The 8,773-nt window shown below is 43.4% G+C and overlaps 1 pseudogene; it reads right to left on the bottom strand.

The window, feature by feature from the left end:
• Positions 1 to 4,834: 4,834 nt before the first annotated feature.
• Positions 4,835 to 7,943, bottom strand: LOC142484968 (uncharacterized; annotated as a pseudogene).
• Between the last annotated feature and the right edge of the window lie 830 nt (positions 7,944 to 8,773).

The raw sequence follows: 8,773 nt of genomic DNA, 5'->3' as shown, positions 1-8,773 counted from the left end.
GCATCGTGTGTGTGAGACAGGGAGAGATAGCTGTGCATCGTGTGTGTGTGTCAGGGAGTGAGAGATAGCTGTGCATCATGTGTGTGTGACAAGGAGAGATAGCTGTGCATCGTGTGTGTGTGACAGGGAGAGATAGCTGTTCATCGTGTGTGTGTGTGTGTGTGTGTGTGTGTGTGTGTCAAGGAGTGAGAGATAGTTGTGCATCGTGTGTGTGTCAGGGAGTGAGATAGCTGTGCATCGTGTGTGTGTTTCAGGGAGTGAGAGATAGCTGTGCATCGTGTGTGTGACAGTGAGAGATAGCTGTGCATCATGTGTGTGTGTGTGACAGGGAGAGATAGTTGTGCATCGTGTGTGCATCTCTCACTGTCACACATACGATGCACAGCTATCTCTCCCTGTCACACACACACGATGCACAGCTATCTCTCACTGTCACACACACGATGCACAGCTAACTCTCACTGTCACACACACACACACACACACGAGGCACAGCTATCTCTCACTCCCTGTCACACACACACGATGCACAGCTATCTCTCACTCCCTGACACACGCACACAATGCACAGCTATCTCTCACTCCTTGAAACACACACGATGCACAGCTATCTCTCACTGTCACACACACACACACGATGCACAGCTATGTCTCACTGTCACACACACACGATGAACAGCTATTTCTCCCTGTCACACACACGATGCACAGCTATCTCTCACTCCCTGAAACACACACAATGCACAGCTATCTCTCCCTGTCACACACACACGATGCACAGCTATCTCTCACTCCCTGTCACACATGAGGCACAGTTATCTCTCCCTCCCTGTCACACGAGGCACAGTGATCTGTGCTGATTATTGAGTGACAGCTGCTCCGCCTGCAACAAAACTCGCTAATTAAACAGAAGCATCTGGCTCAGCAGAGAGATCCTCGGCCCCTCACTCATTGCCCCGGGGGGCGAGCCGGGGTACATCAGGCACTGCCACCTGCCAATATGTAACACCAGCATCTAATATAGAGCAGGGCCAAGTATCATTCCTGCAGGGATTCCTCTCCTGGAGACTTAACCCCTTTTGTGATATACTGTAGAGGCCAGTGAGGCAGGGGTGAGGCAGGGGTTACTATGGGGTGAGGCAGGGGTTACTATGGGGTGAAGCAGGGGTTAATATGGGGTGCGGCAGGCGTTAATATGGGGTGAGGCAGGGGTTACTATGGGGTGAAGCAGGGGTTACTATGGGGTGAGGCAGGGGTTACTATGGGGTGAGGCAGGGGTTACTATGGGGTGAAGCAGGGGTTACTATGGGGTGAGGCAGGGGTTACTATGGGGTGAGGCAGGGGTTACTATGGGGTGAGGCAGGGGTTACTTCTTTCTCTCTCAGGCCTGAGTAACTACAGGCACACCCGCAATAACGTACGCAATGGGACTAAGCTAACAGGCCTGAGTAACACAGGCATACCCCGCAGTAACGTACGCAATGGGACTAGGCTAACAGGCCTGAGTAACACAGGCATACCCCGCATTAACGTACGCAATGGGACTAAGCTAACAGGCCTGAGTAACTACAGGCATACCCCGCATTAACGTACGCAATGGGACTAAGCTAACAGGCCTGAGTAACTACAGGCATACCCCGCATTAACGTACACAATGGGACTAAGCTAACAGGCCTGAGTAACTAAAGTTATACCCCGCATTAATGTACGCAATGGGACAAAGCTAACAGGCCTGAGTAACACAGGCATACCCCGCATTAACGTACGCAATGGGACAAAGCTAACAGGCCTGAGTAACACAGGCATACCCCGCATTAACGTACGCAATGGGACTAAGCTAACAGGCTTGAGTAACTACAGGCATTCCCCGCATTAACGTACGCAATGGGACTAAGCTAACAGGCCTGAGTAACTAAAGGCATACCCCGCATTAACGTACGCAATGGGACTAAGCTAACAGGCTTGAGTAACTACAGGCATACCCCGCATTAACGTACGCAATGGGACTAAGCTAACAGGCCTGAGTAACTACAGGCATACCCCGCATTAACGTACGCAATGGGACTATGGCCTCTACAGTATATCACAAAAGGGGTTAAGTCTCCAGGAGAGGAATTCCTGCAGGAATGATACTCGGCCCTGCTCTATATTAGATGCTGGTGTTACATATTGGCAGGTGGCAGTGCCTGACGTACCCCGGGCCGCCCCCCGGGGCAATGAGTGAGGGGCCGAGGATCTCTCCGCTGAGCCAGATGCTTCTCTTTAATTAGCGAGTTTTGTTGCAGGCGGAGCAGCTGTCACTCAATAATCAGCACAGATCACTGTGCCTCGTGTGTTACAGAGAGGGAGAGATAACTGTGCCTCATGTGTGACAGGGAGTGAGAGATAGCTGTGCCTTGTGTGTGACAGGGAGTGAGAGATAGCTGTGCCTCATGTGTGACGGAGTGAGAGATAATTGTGCATCGTGTGTGTGACAGTGAGAGATAGCTGTGCAGCGTGTGTGTGTGACAGGGAGAGATAGCTGTGCATCGTGTGTGTATGACAGTGAGAGATAGCTGTGCAGCGTGTGTGTGTGACAGGGAGAGATAGCTGTGCATCGTGTGTGTATGACAGGGAGAGATAGCTGTGCATCGTGTGTGTGACAGGGAGAGATTGCTGTGCATCGTGTGTGGCGGAGTGAGAGCTGTGCATCGTGTGTGTGTGACAGTGTGAGATAGCTGTGCATCGTGTGTGTGTGACAGTGTGAGATAGATGTGCATCGTTTGTGTGTGTGACAGTGAGAGAGAGCTGTGCATCGTGTGTGTGTGTGTGTGTGTGTGTGACAGTGAGAGATAGCTGTGCATCGTGTGTGTGTGTGTGTGACAGTGAGAAATAGCTGTGCATCGTGTGTGTGTGACAGTGAAAGATAGCTGTGCATCGTGTGTGTGTGTGACAGGGAGAGATAGCTGTGCATCATGTGTGTGTGTGACAGTGAGAGATAGCTGTGCATCGTGTGTGTGACAGTGAAAGATAGCTGTGCATCGTGTGTGTGTGTGACAGTGAGAGATAGCTGTGCATCGTGTGTGTGTGTGACAGGGAGAGATAGCTGTGCATCATGTGTGTATGACAGGGAGAGATAGCTGTGTATCGTGTGTGTGTGACAGGGAGAGATAGCTGTGCATCGTGTGTGTGACATTGAGTGATAGCTGTGCATCGTGTGTGTGTGACAGGGAGAGATAGCTGTGCATCGTGTGCATGTGACAGTGAGAGATAGCTGTGCATCGTGTGTGTGTGTGACAGTGAGAGATAGCTGTGCATCATGTGTGTGTGACAGTGAGAGATAGCTGTGCATCGTGTGTGTGACAGTGAAAGATAGCTGTGCATCGTGTGTGTGTGTGACAGTGAGAGATAGCTGTGCATCGTGTGTGTGTGTGACAGGGAGAGATAGCTGTGCATCATGTGTGTATGACAGGGAGAGATAGCTGTGTATCGTGTGTGTGTGACAGGGAGAGATAGCTGTGCATCGTGTGTGTGACATTGAGTGATAGCTGTGCATCGTGTGTGTGTGACAGGGAGAGATAGCTGTGCATCGTGTGCATGTGACAGTGAGAGATAGCTGTGCATCATGTGTGTGTGTGTGACAGTGAGAGATAGCTGTGCATCATGTGTGTGTGACAGTGAGAGATAGCTGTGCATCGTGTGTGTGTGTCAGGTAGTGAGAGATAGCTGTGCATTGTGTGTGTGTGTGACAGAGAGAGATAGTTGTGCATCGTGTGTGTGTGACATGGAGAGATAGCTGTGCATCGTGTGTGTGATAGTGAGAGATTACTGTTCATCGTGTGTGTGTGTGACAGTGAGAGATAGTTGTGCATCGTGTGTGTGTGACATGGAGAGATAGCTTTGCATCGTGTGTGTGTGATAGTGAGAAATAGCTGTGCATCGTGTGTGTGTGACAGTGAGAGATAGTTGTGCATCGTGTGTGTGTGTCAGGGAGTGAGAGATAGCTGTGCATCGTGTGTGTGTGTGACAGGGAGAGATAGCTGTGCATCGTGTGTGTGTCAGGGAGTGAGAGATAGCTGTGCATCGTGTGTGTGACAGTTGTAATACTGTGCACTGAAATGTAATTGGTACTCCTAACAATAATCAGTATACATTCAGGAGAAGGATTTACTGTTATATCATAACATAACCACCATCTGATTCCTTGTCCCATACATATAAATCAATACAAACTCCGCTGGGTATATACTGTTACTTTGCAGCCATGTTAATAAAGGGCAGACAATTTGATGCATATTTAACATGGTATCACTACTTAGAATAAAGTTGGTTTAATTCACAAACTACTGTAAGAGTGGCAGCTTATTGGAAATTACACCCTTAAAGAAAGGATGAATATATTCAATAGAGAATGTTACTATCCCCATTAGGAATAAGTATCACTTATACAGTATATGTATAGAAAGACATATCTAATTAGAGACAAAGAATGATTATCTTAAATCACACACTGAATTTAATACAGTAACGAACCTCAGAAAGATATATAGTCCATCTATGTCTGATAAATAAAGACATAGGAATATCTTAAATCACACTGAATTTAATAAAGAAAGATATATAGTCCATTTATGTCTAATAAATAAAGACCTAGATAGGAATATCTTAAATCACACATATCACTCATAATTTGAATGTAAAGGAAAGAATTTAAATCAACAAATATTGATGAACTACATTTGTTGAAAAAAGACATCTTAAATAATCAGACACATATAGTCCCTCAAATAGTGTATATAGAGGGGAAAGAGATTCACTGTCTAATGTGTCTAATAATTAAAGACACAGATCGGGGTTATCTTAATTTGCACAATTCTTTACTTAAAATCTAATACACAGAGTAATACATATAGCAGTGGGAATATACTGAAACCCCAAATAGTACAATATAACACAGAATCCATAGCATAAACTTAATGCAAAGAGAAGTGTTAAATAGAGATATAACCAATCTCTGAATGTTAAAGACACAGATCTGGTTATCTATAATCACACAAGTTATATTTTATAATCTATATAGAATAGTGCAGATACACAAAGTATGTTACATAGTATACAAACTCAATGTAGAAGAGAAATATTACATCAAGATGTTTCTCAATCAATTGGATTGCGCTTATGGGAACCAATAGAAACAGGGAAGTGCCTATAAAGAAGGTAGGGACAGATATACCCACATTAACTCCTGAAGAAGCCTTAGTGAATTGCACTAAAATATACCCCATAATTAATACAAATTGAATGCATTTTAAACAGTAGAGAATGTGTATCTATGTACGAGGGGGGGAAGGAGTCCAAAGTCGTGACTGTTCAGAGTACAGAGTAGGAGTGAGATTTTGATCAAGAATGGAGCCGGCATCGACAGCAGAGAAGTCTGAGATCTCCCGAGATAAGATGTGATTTCTTACTGAAGCTTTTTCCACATTCAGGGCAGTTTATAGGGTGTCATCCCTGTGTGGATTGTTTGGTGTCTAACAAGATGCGATTTCCGACTGAAGCTTTTCCCACATTCAGAGCAGTTATAGGGCCTCTCCCTTGTGTGGATTCTTTGGTGTGTAACAAGATGCGATTTCCGACTGAAGCTTTTCCCACATTCAGAGCAATCATAAGGCTTCTCCCCTGTGTGGATTCTTTGGTGTGTAACAAGACTTGATTTTTGACAGAAGCTTTTCCCACATTCAGAGCATTTATAAGGTCTCACCCCTGTGTGGATTCTTTGGTGTGTAACAAGAATTGATTTCTGCTTGAAGCTTTTCCCACATTCAGAGCAGTTAAAAGGTCTCACATCTGTGTGGATTCTTTGGTGTGTAACAAGAGCCATTTGTTACTGAAGCTTTTCCCACATTCAGAGCAGTTAGAAAGTCTCACGCCTGTGTGGATTCTTTGGTGTGTAACAAGATGCGATTTCTTAATGAAGCTTTTCCCACATTCAGAGCAGTTATAGGGTCTCTCCCCTGTGTGGATTCTTTGGTGTCTACAAAAACTTGATTGATCATGGAAACTAGTCCCACATTCAGAGCAGTTATAAGGCTTCACCCCTGTGTGGATTCTTTGGTGTGTAACAAGACCTGATTAATGACTGAAGCTTTTCCCACATTCAGAGCAGTTATAAGGCTTCACCCCTGTGTGGATTATTTGGTGTGTAACAAGATTTGATTTCTGACTGAAGCTTTTCCCACATTCAGAGCAGTTATAAGGCTTCACCCCTGTGTGGATTATTTGGTGTGTAACAAGATGATATTTCTTATTGAAGCTTTTCCCACATTCAGAGCAGTTATAGGATTTCTTCCCTGTATGGATTATCTGCGGTATAACATTACCGTATGTCCCACAGTAGGGGTTCATGTCTCTGTTCTTTAAACCCTCTCCTTGTCTTGCGGTGTCTGTAAGTTTAGTAAAAGGCTGTTGATGTATAGGAATGCTCTGCCGAGTTTCTGGTAATCTTGTTCCAATTCTCATACAGACTTATGCAATGTTGAAGTCCTTAAAACATATTTCCATTAACCCCTCATGTAATTTGATGTTTGGGACATTTCTTACGTTGCTTCTTGCTCACAGACGAGTCATGTGCTGAAGATACATCTATGGTGAGAAAATGTATTAATGTAACATTGCAATGCATCAGAGAAGATTTGGATGAGAGATATATGTTCATTGAGTTGAACCTTTATAAAATTCTACTCGTGCAACATACTGAACATAATTAAAGCTACATTGTTATCGTTACATTCACCCAGAGGAAGGCAAAAAAAACACCCCAATTAATCATGTTACAATTATGTCTCATAAATGGAAATAAATATTTTCTCCTCACGCCAGTAATAGAAATCACATTACTCCCTGTATCAATGTTCTTCATATATTGTTCTTATCAAATAACTTTTGTTGTACTTTGTGATATATTAACCCTTTAGTGGCTCAAGGGGCCAGCTAGCCATTGGCATCCCACGAGTATCTGACCACTTGTGACGGTAGCTTTGAGACAGGCTATTAATAATACACACCAAAATATAACTGGGTTGAACTGGACGAGACTTAGATATGATAAAATATAATTTATTCCTTGAAAAAGGTGAACACACGAGATATACAAATGACAGACAAAATATGGACACTCACTTAAGATGGAATGATGAAACAGTCACATCTGGACTGGCAGTTCATACAGCAATCTTCATAATCATCAAGACACGAAAGACAATAGCCATAGGCTGAGCCTGGTTCTTATACAATTATTTCCCATTGAACACAACCTAAACCCAGCCCCTCTCATAAATCAGTGGTGAGGTTGACAGTTTTCCTCAGAGTAAAACTCCTCCCACCCAAGGACGTTTAAAAACTGCTTTTCCTATCTAAATAACGTCATAACTTCAGTTCAGTGAAACTTACTGGCACGCGAGCCATATTAATACATTCCGACACGCATGACGCTCCCAATAAGACTAAATATTACAGTGTAATACTAAAATTAAGAGAGATATTAATATCTGTCTCATAGGACCTGCTAAACAGCAGGTGTCTGTAATCATTATTTGCGGCTCGGCCCCCCGCTTACACATATGTAACTTATAGCATGTTCAGCCGAGGACATCTCATAATATTCTTATATTTAATAAGGTCACTCATTCTGTAGCCCCACTCCTAAATCAGGGGCGTTTGGCCAGTCTACCAAATTGAGTGTCTGGCAGGATACTATGGTTTGTAAGTGTGAGTTTTAACACTCACCAACCACTCCAGCTTCCTAAACATTTGGTCGCATTCCTTAGTAGGCAGGCATCTTTGAGGGTAACTTAAACAAAGGGCTAGAATCACTATTCAACTATTAACCCTTGCCCTCCCGGATGGATTCCAGTGTTTGTGTGGTGCAGTCACTGGAACAGAAACAATACATTTTTACAGGGGAATAAACAGTTGGATGGCTGAAGCAAGGCAAAACCACATTACTGGACTCCAGCCCAGTTAACCCCTTGCTTCTCAGGTGAGAGTAGAGGGTGGCCTAATGGGGTTTAACCCCTGTAATCCTGGGCCAAAACCCCCACACTTGACACCACTAATGTCCAAAAATGGGTAAATATACAGCTTACAGTAGACTTAACTTGGTTGATTAAAATAGGAACCGACGTTTCTGCCATATTTACATCATTTTTCCTGATTTGTGCTACACAGCAATTAAAACAGTTTAACAAAAAGTGCCATACATTATGGTGCAAAAAATCTTCAAAAGAAAATGTAAGAAAAAATATAAATAATATACTTCTCAAGCTTATTGCTGCAGCAAAGGTTATTCCCACCTTTCTCCTAGGGCAGGGATATCCAAACAATGTAATTCCAGCGCACAGCAAAAAGAGATTCGGGTTAATAAAAAATAAAATAATTAAAAATAAAAGTATATATATACACACACACATATACTGTATATACATACACACACACATATATATACATACACAACTCATCCTTGAAAGGTTGCACCCTCTATTTTTTTAATGCGGTTTAAATAAATTATTTTATTTTTTATTAACCCGACTCTCTTTTTGCTGTGCGCTGGAATTACATTGTTTGGATATCCCTGCCCTAGGAGAAAGGTGGGAATAACCTTTGCTGCAGCAATAAGCTATATATATATATATATATATATATATATATATATATACAGTGTTCGACAAATCACCCAAAAATCTACTCGCCCAACCAAAAAATCTACTCGCCACCTAGTCCCGCCCCCAGTCCACAC

The sequence above is a fragment of the Ascaphus truei genome, unplaced genomic scaffold (genome assembly GCF_040206685.1).
Source record: "Ascaphus truei isolate aAscTru1 unplaced genomic scaffold, aAscTru1.hap1 HAP1_SCAFFOLD_486, whole genome shotgun sequence".
NCBI lineage: Eukaryota > Metazoa > Chordata > Amphibia > Anura > Ascaphidae > Ascaphus > Ascaphus truei.
Note: the sequence above shows the minus strand (reverse complement) of the source record. Positions and strands in the feature narration are given on the sequence as shown.